At 38.5% G+C, this 16,400-nt stretch overlaps 1 pseudogene; it reads left to right on the top strand.

Annotated features, from left to right (window-relative positions):
• The first annotated feature begins 762 nt into the window (after nucleotides 1–762).
• On the top strand, nucleotides 763–1,944 carry LOC123936055 (annotated as a pseudogene).
• The last annotated feature ends 14,456 nt before the right edge of the window (nucleotides 1,945–16,400 follow it).

Below are 16,400 nucleotides of genomic sequence, written 5' to 3'. Positions count from 1 at the left end.
TGTTAGTTGTTGTTACTAGTGTATTCAAAAGTTTTTAGAGTGGTATTTTCATGGACAGTAGAAGGAAGATAGTATTCTTCCCCTAGATTCAGAAATCTGTATACTTTGGTATACCTGTCTAATATGAGTTTAAATAAATGAAGTTTCATAGAAAACCCATTGTTCTAGGAAAAAAATAATAAGATGGGAATATTGATTGTATTATTTCTCTTAATATAAGCACCCTAAAGAATAGGGACATACTAAACTTTAAAAAGGAGACTGTTAGAGCTACTAAGCACAACAGCAGCCTCGTTCCTGCTACGTTGTGCAAGCTATCTCATGGAACTCAGCAGAGAGAACATTGAGGAAAACCAATACATTGAACATCATCTCTTTTCTTCATATTTTTATTGTCTAAAAGAAATTAATTGAAATAAAGAAATCAGTGTTTATGTGATTGTGAGGGCTTGACTTTAACTGGCAAGTCATTTGATATATGGAATGGGGTTTTTGTGTTTCTCATGCTTTGTCCTGTTTGGACAGAAATGTAGTCTTTCATGTGGTACTTAATACCAACACAGCCTTATGAGACATTTCTCTTTTCCTCTTCTGAATAGTTACAGGATGTCTAACACTCTACCACTTAACACTCTGTCAGAGAACTAGAGACTTTTGTCTAGTTGTTTCATATATTTAAGGTTCTTTACCTCATATAGATTAAAAATCGAGGATTAGCCCAGGACCCGCGGGCTGCCTCACCTGCCGTCCCGCCTCGCGACCGCCATGCTCTCCGTCCCTGTCCCGCTCACCACCATCATGGACCCCTAGCAGCAGCAGCAGCAGCTCCAGCTCTCGCCCCTCAAGGGGCTCAGCCTGGCGGACAAGGAGAACATGCCCCCGAGTCTTAGCGGGACCCGCGTTCTGGCCAGCAAGACCGCCAGGAGGATCTTCCAGGAGCCTGCAGAGCCGAAAACTGAGGTACTTGGCCCCAGCATGGAGGACAAGCCACTGCTGCGAGAAAACCCTCGTCGCTTTGTCATCTTCCCTATTGAGGACCATGATATTTGGCAGATGTGTAAGAAAGCTGCGGCTTCCTTTTGGACCACCGAAGAGGTGGATCTCTCCAAGGACACTGAGCACTGGGACTCCCTGAAGCCTGAGGAGAGATACTTTATATCCCATGTTCTGGCTTTCTTTGCCGCCAGTGATGGCATAGTCAATGAAAACTTGGTGGAGCGCTTTAGCCCAGAAGTTCAGATCACAGAAGCCCGCTGTTTCTGTGGCTTCCAAATTGCCATGGAAAACATCCATTCCAAGATGTACAGTCTCCTCATTGACACTTACATTGAAGATTCCAAAGAAAGGAAATTTCTCTTCAACGCCATCAAGACAATGCCTGGTGTAAAGAAGAAGGCAGATTGGGCCTTGCATTGGATTGGGGACAAAGAGGCAACCTATGGAAAATGGGTTGTGGCCTTCGCCACTGTGGAAGGAATCTTCTTCACGGGTTCTTTTGCGTCAATATTCTGGCTCAAGATACATGGCCTGATGCCTGGCCTCACGTTTTCCAATGAACTTATCAGCAGAGATGAGGGTTTACACTGTGACTTTGCCTGCCTGATGTTCAGACACCTGGTCCATAAACCTTCCAAGCAGAGAGTGAGAGAAATAATCATCAATGCCATTCGGATAAAGCAGGAGTTCCTCACGGAGGCCCTGCCCGTGAGCTCATTGGGATGAACTGCATGTTAATGAAGCAGTACATTGAGTTCGTGGCAGACCAGCTTATGCTGGAGCTGGGTTTTGGCAAGGTTTTCCGAGTAGAAAATCCATTTGACTTTATGGAGAATATTTCACTGGAAGGGAAGACTAACTTCTTTGACAAGAGTAGGTGAGTATCAGAGGATGGGAGTGATGTCCAGTCCAACAGAGAATTCTTTTACCTTGGATGCTGACTTCTAAGTGAATGAAGATGTGCTCTTATTTTGCTGACACCCCACCCCCCTTTCTCATAAAAAAAAAAAAAATCAGCCACTTGAAGTGTATCAAACCGGCTACACCATGAATTATCCATAATGTTCATCAATAGTGTTGTTAAAACTGTGTAGCTACCTCATAGGCAAGCCTGTTGATTAGTGATGCTAGTCATCTCACCTAGAAAGCAGCTTAGACAGAAGCTACTCGGATTGGTAGGAAAGACCGTGGCCGTGTTTGGCGTTTGCAGGCAGGCTGCCATCCGTGAGTGCACCGTGGCTCCCGGCGGCAGTCGGGGCCCAAAGTTCGGGGCCCTGGAGTGAGTCAGACCCCGCAGGATGGGTCAGTTACTCCGAGGTCCTCCGGAGGCTTCAGTCTCGGTGCTTCAAAGCAGATATTAAAGTTTACTTACTGATTTGTATATAAAACTGGCACTTTACACACAAATAAACGGAGTTTGTACTGTTGAAATAAAGGCCTGATTTCACCTGAAAAAAAAAAAAAATCGAGGATTAAAACCTGCTATGTCCTTGAATTCTTATTTCTTATCCCAATTCTCAAGTACTTTTTAGTTAATATTTGAAGTAGAAAAAAATGGCCTGGTAATTGTGTTCTTATTGATTCTTACTGTCCAGGAATTGTCTTTGCATTGGTTCTGAGGACAATCATGAGATAAAAAAAATCTACAGAACTCTACATGTTAGGTTTTTCTACTTTTTATTTTTTTTTTTTGATGACTAAGAAAGAGAGAAAGCAGGTGAAAAAAGATCAAAGATCAGATTTGAGAGCCTTCTTAGAATTTCAGGTTTAATTGGGCAGAAACCATTGGAACTGTTTTCCAGTCACATAATTAAATGTCTCTGGGCCCCTCATCCCCTAATAGGTATACCGATGTCATCATGAGGGATTCACCTTCATGAAGTTATTCAAATGCAATTACTTCTCAAAGACTCAGTCTCTAAATTATATCATATTGAGGGATTTGGGGCTCCAACATATGAATTTTAGGGTACACAAGCATTTAGTCATAGTGTCAGCTTTATTTTTTTATTTTTTATTTTTTTTATTTATTTATTTGACAGAGAGAGAGATCACAAGTATGCAGAGAGGCAGGCAGAGAGAGAGGAGGAAGCAGGCTCCCTGCGGAGCAGAGAGCCCGATGCGGGGCTCGATCCCAGGACCCTGAGATCATGACCTGAGCCGAAGGCAGTGGCTTAATCCACTGAGCCACCCAGGCGCCCCTAGTGTCAGCTTTATTATAATAAATGTACTACTTTTTAATAATAAATGTAGTACTTCAAATGTAGTCTCAGGTGATCAGTGTGGTTGAAAAGTTGCTGACTTGTATAATGTCATGTCAACACAACAGTTCCATAAAGAGTTATTAGAGGGCACCTGGGTGGCTCAGTGGGTTAAAGCCTCTGCTTTCAGCTCAGGTCATGATTCCAGGGTCCTGGGATCGAGCCCCACATTGGGCTCTCTGCTCAGTGGGGAGCCTGCTTCCCTTCCTCTCTCTCTGCCTACCTCTCTCCCTACTTGTGATCTCTGTCTGTCAAATAAATAAATAAAAAGTCTTTTAAAAAAAGAGTTATTACAGGGTAGAAACATGTTGACTAGATGATTTTGAACTACTTAACATGTTTAAATGGATTGATATGTCATTTTGAACATTATTTAATCTAATTCTACAAATATTGGGTGTTTTCCTTGCCTCAGGCATACACCTTGGAATGAGACCTATGTACATTCCAGTTGATAAGGAGCCTACATCTAATCTTATGATGCATTCTGAATCCAAATAAGGCTTATGATTCTGATTTAAAAATGTGTACATAGCATGCATTTATTCAGTATTTAAATGTTCATTTAATTACATTATAAAATATGTATATCACCTTTCAAAAGTCTATATGTATAGACATTTAATCAGAAAGTGGATTTTGCTCTTCTTTGAAGCTTAATTTTTTTTCCCTTTTTATTAATTTTTTCAGCATAACAGTATTCATTCTTTTTGCACAACACCCAGTGCTCCATGCAAAACGTGCCCTCCCCATCACCCACCACCTGTTCCCCCAACCTCCCACCCCTGACCCTTCAAAACCCTCAGGTTGTTTTTCAGAGTCCATAGTCTCTTATGGTTCGCCTCCCCTCCCCAATGTCCATAGCCCGCTCCCCCTCTCCCAATCCCACCTCCCCCCAGCAACCCCCAGTTTGTTTTGTAAGATTAAGAGTGAAGCTTAATTTTTTTAAAAGATTTTATTTATTTACTTGACAGGCAGAGATCACAAGTAGGCAGAGAAGCAGGCAGAGAGAGAGAGGAAGAAGCAGGCTCCCTGTTGAGTAGAGAGCCCGATGCTGCGCTAGATCCCAGAACCCTGGGATCCTGACCTGAGCCGAAAGCAGAGGCTTTAATCCACTGAGACACCCAGGCGCCCCATGAAGCTTAATTTTAATATGATATGTATTCAAGTTATACACAGATATATTTCATAGTCTACATAATTCTGCTGGAAATCCTAGGCTTAAAACTTTTGTCATGCTGTATTCCACTTACCTCAGTAATTATACAACCCCATATGAGATAAACACGATGAATATACATTAAATATCTTCCTGTGGCCTTTTTTTATTTTATTGCTTTGTAATGTAATATGAAGTGATCCTATTCTTTCAATAAGCTGGTTTGCATTCAACATCAAGCTTACTCATTCCCCCGGATACTGTTGGACAACTGCGCTTATGGTTGGAAATCAAAATCTGGGTGTACCCTCTACGTATCCATGCATGAAAATGATGGTGTGTAATAGAACATCCCTGGGTCCAGGGATCCCTTTGCCCTGACTGATTGGGGAGAATATCTTATTAACCTAGGAAGTTCAGGCAAATGATTTCTCTGTGAGCAAGGAGCAGAGAAAGAAAAGGAAAACTTTGGAACAAGAAAACATTGATCTAATGAAGTGAATAATAGTTTTAACATGAACAAGTCATGGCAGCATCTGTTCTGCTGGCCTGCTTGATTACAAGAACTGTGGTGAAATATGACAACTACAGGATTTTCGTTGCATTTCCTATAACGGGAACTCTCCAAAATATTGTACGAGATGGCCTCACATGATCAATCAAATGGTAATGTCGAAGAATAGCTCTTTTCTCCTCTTCCTTTAGCTTGTTGAAATATGTCTGGCCATCTGTGGCCTAATTAGGAAAGTTCCCTCTCAAAGTGATACATCCCTGAAAACCATGCTGCTTTGATGTTTTAATGAACAAACCCATGAGTAGCTCACAAACCTCTCTGTTCTGGGACCTTCACTCCTCACATGTAGGTGCCCAGTGAATGCATGACCAGCTACCTGCCAGGTGACTAACTAACAAATACAAATCTGTGCAAAAATCTCTTGATTTCCATTATATACCTAGGATGTAATACCAGAAAAAAAAATCACAAGAAAAGAGTAATTTAAAAAAATACTTTGGAAAAACAAGAGTTAGCTAATCTTTAACATCCTGGAACTTCTTTTTGTCTCTTGATATCAAGCAATTGATAAGAAAAACAATCTCATATTGATTTCTGAGATTGGACAGTAATGCATTAAAGTGAGAAGCCTCTCATTTTCTGATAATGACTTAGTGTCCTAGTTGTGGTATAAGTGAAAGTTGACCTGTTGACTAAATACCCCCTAATAGCAGGGACTGAGTACTTCAGCCTGTGTTATCCTAATCTGGGTATAGCTTATGACTCAAAAACACTTAAAACTGTGAGGAGATGCCATTGCATTTTAAGACAAAACAGATTGCCTAATCAATGTTAAGAGGTTTTGAGAGAGAGAAGTCTAAGATTTGATTTTGGATTATTGGATTGTCTAGTTCTCATGATGCAGCATACAGATTCATCAATATCACTGGCCACTGAGGAGGAACAGTCACAGCCTTCCACGTGCACTACTTTATTGCTATCTTTCAACTTTGGAGGATGTAGCTATTGATGTTAACATACTTGCGTGGCCTGAAAATGTCCACAGTGTATTGGATTTTTTTAAAATAATGGAATCTATTAATCTCATTTTTATTTATTTCTAATTCCAAGAAGGATGGATTCAATTAAAATACTGCACTGGAAAATGAACTTTATTTTTGTGTATAGTTGGGAAAGGAACGACTTTGTAGCATCTCCATTTATTTGTCAATAGATGCAACTTCATTGTCTTTATTTCAGATATCTCAACAAATCATATATTTTTAATTTTATTTTTAGGGATTATATAATTATTTCATTTCCCATTACAAAGCAGTATTAATGGAAAAGTGTTAATGGAAACTTGAATCATCTAAAGTATCCAGAATTTCAAAATAATAAATCTGTTATTTACTGAGAATAATAGTCTTGCAGTTTTAATAAAGTTACTTTATTTTTCTATTGTAATCATTCAGCCTTCTTCTTTGCATGCTAGAAGGGGAGACAAATGTTAACTAAGCCAAGAATGTGGATTTTCAAAGATGCCTTCTATTTGGTTCTATGTGTAGGCTCATTTCTTGCCTTGTTAATAATATCAAGAAACAGAACTGAACTAATTTTTAGTTGTGTGTCTTTGTATTAGATTTTTTTTTTCCTTTTTCTTCTATTTGCTTATACATTACTGTATGTTTTAGTAAACATTGTTCTTCCAAGTCAGGACATGCAGGGGATCTTGTCATTTGCAATAACATGGAAACACCTAGAGGATATATGCTAAGTGAAATTAGTCAGACAGAGAAAGACAGATACCATATGATCTCACTTGTGCATGGAAAGTAAAAAAAAAGTAAAACAAAGGAACAAACAAAATGAAAACACTCATAGCTACAGAGAACAATCTGGTGTTTGCCAGAGGAGAGGACGGTAGGGAGAGAGTCAAACAGGGAGTGGGGACTAAAAGGTACAAACATTCAGTAATAAATAAGACAGGGTTCTGAAATATACAACATGGGGAATACAGTTAATATTATAACAACTTTGGTGACAGATGGTACCTAGATTTATCATGGTGATTATTGCATAATGTTGAATCACTGTATTGTACATGTGGAACCAATACAATATGTCAACTATGCTTCAATTTAAAGAATACATAAAGATTATATTTGCTTTGGAAGTCTTATGGAGGTGAAGGTTAATGGGCCTAGGTCCTTTTATCATTGTCTAGAGTTTGTTTTTCTCTTCATTGCTGCCCCCATTTTTCTCTGGACTTCCATCCAGAGAAATAGACCTAATATCATGTAGTCAGTTTCTCTACTATTCAAGTAACAGATGATGGGCATCCTGTATCTATTCTGTTACTAAAACATCTTTTTCACTTAGATTGATCTTTGAGACTAGGATTCTTTTTTTTAAGGTTTTATTTATTTGAGAGAGGGAGAAAGAGAGAGAGAGAGAACCTGAGACAGGAGAAGGTCAGAGGGAGAAGCACACTCCCTGCTGAACAGGGAGCGTGATGCCTGACTTAATCCTGAGACTCCAGGATCATGACCTGAGCCGAAGGCAGTTGCTGAACAAACAGAGCCACCCAGGTGCTCTGAGACTAGAATTCTCTACTTATTTCACCATCATCGATTGCTAAGTCATTCCATATTTTACCTATAAAAAAGTTTTACTGCTATATTGTCAATTCTAAGTATTCTTAAACATCAGTATAGTATATAGAAAAGGTCCTTTCCATAAAGAGACAAATTACATACAAAAGTGTGTTTGGGGAGCACCTGGGTGGCTCAGTGGATTAAGCCTCTGCCTTCGGCTCAGGTCATGATCTCAGGGTCCTGGGTCGAGCCTCGCATCGGCCTCGCATGAGGCTCTCTGCTCAGCAGATTGATCACCTACTTGTGATCTGTCTGTCAAATAAATTTTTTTAAAAGTGTGTTTGGTTATTTTATAAAGGTTTTATAACAGTGTTTTACGACTGAGTCACAACTCAGTGTTCTCTTGCATGCACACATATACATATACACTGTGTATGGATTATTTCATTTTGCCTACATGATAGCATTACCTACAGTGGCCTTTCTTTGTTTTGCTTTTATTTTCTTCTATAAATCTCAAATTACTCTTTAGTATCTATTTAGGAGCTATCAATTTTTATCCCTTCCATAGACAAACACAGTTAAGTCAAGATGACTAATGGATTTGTGGGGAGAAGTATAGATTGATAAAAAATAGGGAACAAACAATTCCCTTTCAGAGCCATCCTTTTTAAATAGTCAGTTATTACTAATAAAAAGCAAGATTATTAAACATTTATTTTAATTAAATTTCGTAATAGAGATACTTAATCGTCTACCTTCTGAGTCTTATGTTCTCTATGGCAGGCTTTTGTAGGCGTTCAGAATTTGAGAGAGTTTTTGAGTGCTGAAAACTTTTATAGGAAGGAATAGGAATCTTTATGGGAATCTTATTTTATATACTTTAAAGTATTAGATACAATTTTTGCCCAAAACAAAAAAAGACAATCAATCATTACAAAATCTGTTTTTATCCTCTGCAGGGAACTTTCTTTCCCCTTCTTATTCTCCTCTGACAGTTCTCTAGTCCATTCTGTTTCTTACTTATTCAGAAGACTTACATGATTTGTTTTTTTTTTTTCTTCAAATTTCAACCATCTCTTCCTCTGTCTACTCTCTTTCTGGCCAACTTGGCTCTTGGCTTACTGAGGGAACTGGGGCTGTCACCAACTTCCAGGAACTTTCATCATCATGTTTAGCACCTATCTCAGATTAAACTGAATGTACTATTGTTGAATTGTTCATGCTGTTCTGGAAGGCCCCTCCCTCCAAATGTCTTCTAGAACCTATCTTCCTTCCTCAAGAATAGTGGTCTAGCAATTATTATTCTGTCCCCCATTATAATAGACAAGTGCAGTACAATGCAATGTTACTTCTTAAAAATCAAGATATATTTACTGTGGAGGATGATTTAAGATATGTTTTCAAGGTAGAGGAGTATGCGTGCTCTATATATGATAGACGATGCACATGTCATATAGTAAAATTCTGTATTACGTGTTACAGACATTCTTTAGTAGTAGATATATGATAACTCTTCATAAATGGCTTCAAGAAGGTAAGACTTTATCTGGAAATTTATGAATGGAACAATTTGAATATATGAAGAAAGTATTAGAGAAGCCATTCCAGACAGGAGACCGAACATGAGCAAATGAGCAAATGTGCAGAAGTGCAAATGAACATGGTATAATCAGGGTTTGGAAAGGAAGCCTGAGTAGAGTAGAGGCTTCACGAAAGAGCTCAGAAAGAGACATGATAAAGGAAGACTGGATGCTGCTTCATGATGCCCTTGAATTCCAGGATGTGTTCAACAGAGATGATAGTAGAATGTCCACATGAAAAAATCTACTGATGAATTTTGTATTTTTTGAACTGAGATTTTATAATAGGATATACATAGACTAATGTTTCTTTTGATTTCCTGTTTAGTTCCTTCCAAACTGAGTTCACATGTCCTATTTCAGGATCAAGGGAGAATATTTATCTTGGGGCATTGATGCCACCTATTGGCAAACGGGGGTAGAAGCTTGAGCACATCAAAGTTACTCCCTCATTGAGCTGTCTGAAGAACAGACTTGGTTGGCATAGAAGGTTTTCCCTGTGAACAGGTCCAGAGTCCAGCTGGGTTTACATATCAGTCTACCTGAGCTTCAGGGGCCCAGGATGAGACAGCAGGCCACATGAGAAGGGACTAGGTCTTTTAAAAGAGGAGGTTGATGGTTGCCATTTCGTGTGATGACAGGGCAGAGACTTGGAAATCATTATTTACCTAAGAAACCATGTCCCTTACCTCTCTGACTCTGTCACTAGCATCGTGATCTCATAGTATAGAGCACTGATGTCTACTAGAACTTTTTCTGATGATGAAAATATTCTATGATATGTGTGGCCATTGAGCCCTGGAAATGTGGCTAATGAAACATTTCAGTTTTTTAATTTGAATCTGAATTGTCCCACATGGCTAGTGGTTATGGAATAGTATATGGCAACTATAGAATCAAACTAGCTTTTAGTGAGCATGTATCATGTGCCTGACCTAATCTAAGAACTTCACATATACTAACTCACTTAGTCCCCATGAGAATCATAAGGAGCAGGCATTTTTCTTTTCCTTTCCTAGTACAGAAATGAGAGAACTGGGGCAGAGAGGCTTAGCATAGGGAGGAAGTGACAAATGTGGGATTTAAACCTCGGCGCTATATCCATTTAGCTTAAACAACTGTGTTGTCTCATATTTAAACCCTACATTAATCTTGTACTCCTTTTCTTGCTCACATTCATTTTTGTATGTTATTACCATAAAGAGAAACTATTGTACGCATAAAATAGATCAGCCATTCCTCATGAGGCTTTATCTGTTCTAAGATTCATGCAGCAGTTGCCATCTGTTACCCACCAGGAAAAATCTGGTCACAAAGCTATTGTGATCACAATAATACTTGAAATAAAATCAAATTTCATTTTTTATGAATAGTATACCTTCATTTTCCACAGATCCCACCAATCCATTTGGTTTTATAGATATTTCCTTAGACATTTGCATCCTTTCCCTGTCAGACTTTTAAGTTTGCTATTCCAGATGTAGGACCACATAACTCATCTATTGTTTTTTCCTTCCTCAAAGTAACTTTTGTTTTCATATTGGCTGTCTTGATATGGCGATGATGATAGCATTCGTCATGTTTAGGCTTACATGATTTTTAGTCTCTGAATTTCAGTGAAAAGATTTTTTTTTTCCCAGTAGACCTAGCAAAGGTCCATGATTAATCCTGATGGGCCCTGATTTAGTCATGTGATCACCTTCTCTGGACCACAACACCGGAGATGAACCCAAACCATGTTTTGAACTGTATCCTTGATAATGTTGTCCTTTTTACCTGAAATACAGTGACAAGGTACTTATCAGTCTAAGAGGTTTATTAGTAAATAAACTGTCGACCATTCATTGTAAGCTTCAAAAGCTCCATTCCTAAAAAATGTTACAGCCCCTACTTGAAATTAATGTTCCTTACCTTTTAAACTAGTAGGATATTCTATTAAAATCTTTCATGTGTGCTAGATCTAAAAAAAGTTTTATATATTTGCTCTCTTTCCCCTATATTTCCAGGCATATGTAAATAGTAATCATTCTAATGTATTGCTACATAATATAGATAGGCTAACTGAATTAAATATTTGCATTCCTTTTTCATTTTTTTAAAATTTTATTTATTTGACAGATAGAGGGAGAGAGATCACAAGGAGGCAGAGCAGCAGGGAGAGAGAGAGGGGGAAGCAGGCTCCCCGCTGAGCAGAGAGCCCGATGTAGGGCTTGATCCCAGGACCCTGGATTCATGACCCAAGCCGAAAGCAGAGGCCTAACCCACTGAGCCACCCAGGTGCCCCATGATCACAGCTTTGTATAACTAGCTTTAAGTCAGGCATTGTGATGTCCCCAACTTTTGTTCTCTTGTTCAGCGATCCCCTGGCTATTTGGGGTAGGTCCTTTCTGGCTACATGCAAATTTTAGGATTATTTGTTTTAGGGCTGTGAATAATTTTGAGGGTATTTTGATAGGGATTGTGTTGAATAGGTAGAGTGCTCTGGACAACATATGCATTTTTACGATGTTTATGCTTCCAATCCAGGAGCATGGAATGTTTTTCCATTTCTTTGCATTTTCCTACAAGTCCTTCCTCGGTGTTCTGTAGTTTACAGTAGAGATCATTTACCTCTTTGGTTAGGTTTATTCCTAGGCATCTTATGGGTTTGGGTGCTATGGTTAATGGAATTGACACCTTCATTTCTCTTTCAACATTCACATTGTTAGTGTATAGAGAAGCCAGAGATTTCTTGGCTTTGATTTTGGAATCCTGCACATTGCTGAATTGCTGTATGAGTTCAAGTAATTTAGGGGTGGAGGCTTTTGGGGTTTTCACAAAAAGTATATTGTCATATGCCGAGAGAGACGGTTTGACTTCTTCTATGACAACTTGAATCCCTTTTATTTGTTATTGTTGTCCAAATGCTGAGGCTAGAACTTCTAATGCTTTGTTCAAGAAAAGTGGTGAGAGTGGGCATCCCTGTCCTGTTCCTGACCTTAAGGGAAAAGCTGTCAGTTTTTCCTTATTGAGAATAATGTTTGCTGTGGGCTCTTCATAGATGGTTTTTATAATATATGTTCCATCTATCCCTATATTTTGAGGAGGTTTAAACATGAGAGGATGTTGTAATTTGCCAAATGTTTTTTTCTGCATCAAATGAGAGGATGATATGGTCCTCATCTTTCTTTTGTTTATATGACCTTTGCCAAATGTTTTTTTCTGCATCAAATGAGAGGATGATATGGTCCTCGTCTTTCTTTTGTTTATATGACCTATCACATCAGTTGATTTGTGAATGTTGAACCTGCCTTATATCCCAGGAATAAACCTCACCTGGTGATGTTGAACAACACTTTCAATGTACCTTATAATCCTGCTGGCTTGTATATGTATATTGTTGAATAATTTGGTATTAGTGCTCACCAGGGTTCTTCATCTGTAATTCTCCTTTCTCTTGGGGTCTTTGTCTGCTTGGGAATCAAGGTAATGCTCGAGCTCAGAAAATGAGTTTGGAAGCTTTCCTTTCAGTTGCCTTTTTTTTTTTTTTTTGAAATAGCTTCTGTAGAATAGGAATGATTTATTCTTAAAATGTTTGGTAGAATTCCCCTGGGAAGGTATTGGGCCCTGGACTCTTGTTTTGTGGGGAGGTTTCTGGTTCCTGATTCAATTTCCTTGCTGGTAATTGGTTTGTTCAGATTGCCTTTTTCTTCCTGTTTCAGACTTGGTAGATTACAAGCTTCTAGGAATGCATCTCTTTCTTCCAGATGGCCTAATTTGTTGGCATATACTTGCTGATAATATGTTCTAACAGTTCCATTTCTTTTGCATTGGTCATGATCTCTCCCGTATCCTTCCTGATTTTATTAACTTAGGTTCTTTATCTTCTGTTTTGGCTACATCTGGCCAGAGGTTTATTGATCTCCTTAATTCATTCTGAGAACCAGCTGCTAGATTTATTGGTGGGCTCTGCTGTTCTACTAGTGTCTTATTTCATTGATTTCTGCTCTAATCTTTATTCTTTCGCTTGGTTTCAGCTCTATTTGCTATGCTATTTCCAGGGCTCAGTTTAGCTTGTGCATGTGAGAATTTTCTAAGTTTTTGAGAGAGCCTCAGATGGCTACATAATTCCCTCTGAAGACCAGCTTTTCAGTATCCCATAGTTTCTGAAGCAGTGTGTTTTCGTTTTCATTATTTTCAATGACTTGTTTAAGTTCTTCTTTAATTTCCTGGTTGGCACAATCATTCCTTGGCAGGATGCTCTTTGACCTTCAAATGTTTGAATTCCTTCCAAAATTCCTCTTCTGATCAGGCTCCAGTTTCAAAGCATTATTGTCTGAAAAAATGCAGGGGAAAAATCTCAGAATTTTGTTACTGGTTTAGACCTGATTTGTTATGCAGTATGTCATTTGTTTATTTATTTATTATGTATTTATTAATATTTGAGTGTGTTATGTAAGTCACCAAACAGTGCAGCATTATTTTTTGATGTAGAGTTCTTAGATTCATGGTTTAAATATAACAACCAGTGTTCCATTCAGTACATGACCTCCTTAACAACCACCACCAGCCTCAACAATCTCCCCAACCCCTTTCCCTCTAAAACCCTCTGCTTCTTTAGTTTTACATTTTGTTGTGGTTCTCTCCCTTTGCAATTCCCCCACCATCTTTTTCCCCTTCCTACTCCTAATGTGCTCCATGTGATTCCTTCCGTCCCAAAGTAAGTGAAACCATATGATAATTGACTTTCTCATTGCCTGACTTCAAGGTTTATGACAAAGCCATGATCAACCAGTATGTGATCTGTTTTGGAGAAAGTTACGTTTGTACTTGATAACAGTGGCATTCTATGGTTTTATGACTGAATATTCTGTTTATAACTTTGAAGTCCAACTCTTCTAAGGTGTCATTCAAAGCTCTTTTTTCTTTTTGAAAAATCTTCTCCTTAGGTGATCTATTTCTGTGAGTGGCGTGTTGAGATCTCTACCTATTCATGTATCATTATTAATAGGATTCTTTATTTTGATTTAAAGTTGGCTTATGTAGTTGGCTGCACCCATGTTGGGGGCATAAGATATTTACAGCTGCTAGATTTTGTTGTTGGATAGACCCTTGAGGTATGATATTGTATCCCTCTACAGCTCTTATTACAGTCTTTGGTTTAAAATCTAACTTGTCTGATATGAGAATTGCTACTTTAGTTTTCTTTTGAGGTCCTTCGGAATGAAGAATAGTTCTCCATCTCCTCACTTTCAGTCTGGAGATGTCTTTAGGTTCAAAATGAATGTCTTCTATACAGCATATGGATGGATCCTGTCTTCTTCTTTAAATCGGGAACACTATGACATTTCATGGGAGCATGTCCTGTTTGTGTTTTCAGTAACTATTGAGAGATCGGACTTTCTTACCATCATGTTGCCTGTGAAGTCCCTGTTTTTAGAGATTGCTTCTGTAAATGTCTGGTCTGTATTACTCTTCGGGTCTTTCATCGTTCTTAGAATCCCCATTAACATTTCTTGCAGGGCTGGTTTGTTGTTCAGATATTCTTTCAGTTTCTATGAGTCCTGGAAGGTCCTTGTCTCTCCATCCATTCTGAATGGCAGCCTTGATGGATAACATAGTTTTGGTTGCATGTTCTTCTCCTATAGTACCTTGAATAAACCTTGCCAGCCCTTTCTGACTTGTCAGGTTTCTGTGGATGGGTCTGATGTTTTTCTAATGTTCCTCACACTGTACATAATACATCTCTTCTCTCTAGCAGCTATCAAGATAGTTTCTTTGGCTCTAATATTTGCAGGTTTCACTATTATATACCAGAATGTTGGTCTATTTTGATTGATCTTTAGAGGGGACCCCTTTGCCTCATGGAGAGGAGTACTTGTTTCCTTCTCCAACAAGAAAAAGAGAGAAATGGGGACAGAAAATTTATCTGTGAGTGGGGCATCTGGGTGGTGCCGTGTTTTAAGCCTTTGCATTTGGCCCAAGTCATGATCTCCGGGTCCTGGGATCAAGCCCTGCATTGGGCTCTCTGATCGGCAGGGAGCCTGCTTCCCCCTCCCCCACTGCCTGCCTTTTTCTCTACTTGTGATCTCTCTCTCTGGGAAATAAATAAAATCCTAAAAAAGATAATTATTTGAGGAAATGATGGCTGAAAAATGCCTTAACCTGAGGAAGGAAGCAGACATCCAAAGAAAGGAGCCACATAAAACTCTCCAAAAAATAAAATATTACTACTAATAATAGCAATTGAAAAGATTAACAAAACCAGCTAACACCAATACATACTGCAATACAATTTGCAAAATTTAGTGATAATAAAAAAAGACTTAAAAAAGGAAAAAAAAAAGGGGGGCGCCTGGGTGGCTCAGTGGGTTAAAGCCTCTGCCTTCGGCTCAGGTCATGATCCTGGGATCCTGGGATCCAGCCCCGCGTGGGGCTCTCTGCTTAGCAGGGAGCATGCTTCCCCGTCTCTCTCTGCCTACTTGTGATCTCTCTCTGTCATAATAAAATCTTAAAAAAAAAAAGTCTTAACATCAGAAACACAGAAATTCTTAAATTACAAGGAAAGATCCATAAGGCAAGCTGCAGATTTCTCAAAAGGAACTTGGCAAGGCGGAAGGAAGAAGCATGATACATTCAAAGTGATGAATGGGAAAAATCTGACGTCAAAAATATTGTACCCAGCAAGCATATTTTTCAGAATAGAAGGAAAGATTATTTCCCAGACAACTAAAGCTGTAAGAGTTCATCGCCACTAATGCAGCTATGCAGAAAATATTAAAGGAGACTTCCTGAACAGAAGGGAAAGACCAGAATGAAAGACATAAAAGAACAGACAAAATCTCCACATACAATGACAAAACAACTAATAAAATGGCACTAAATACATATCTATCAATAAATAGTCTGCATGTAAATAAACTAGGGAGTCAGAATGGAAAAAAATAAAAATAAACCAAAAAATAAGCCCTCCTATATTGTGTCTTGAAGAGACTAATTTTAGACCTGAAGACACTTACTGGTCAAAAGTGGGAGCATGGGAAATTATTTATTATGCAAATTGATGTCAAAGTATAGCCAGAGTAGCAATACTTACATCTGGCATACTAGACTTTAAAACCAAGACTGTAACAAGAGACAAAGAAGTCACTATATGCTCTAAATGGGACACCACCACAAGAATATCAAACAGTTTTAAATATTTATACACCCAATATGGAAGCACCCAAATATATATAACAAAGAATAATAAACATAAAGGAACTCATTGATAATAATAAAATAATAATATAGGACTTTAATAAAGCACCACTTATATCAATGGAGAGATCA

The sequence above is a fragment of the Meles meles genome, unplaced genomic scaffold (genome assembly GCF_922984935.1).
Source record: "Meles meles unplaced genomic scaffold, mMelMel3.1 paternal haplotype, whole genome shotgun sequence".
NCBI classification, from domain to species: domain Eukaryota; kingdom Metazoa; phylum Chordata; class Mammalia; order Carnivora; family Mustelidae; genus Meles; species Meles meles.
The sequence above is the reverse complement of the archived record's forward strand: the minus strand, read 5'-3'. Positions and strand labels throughout refer to the sequence as shown.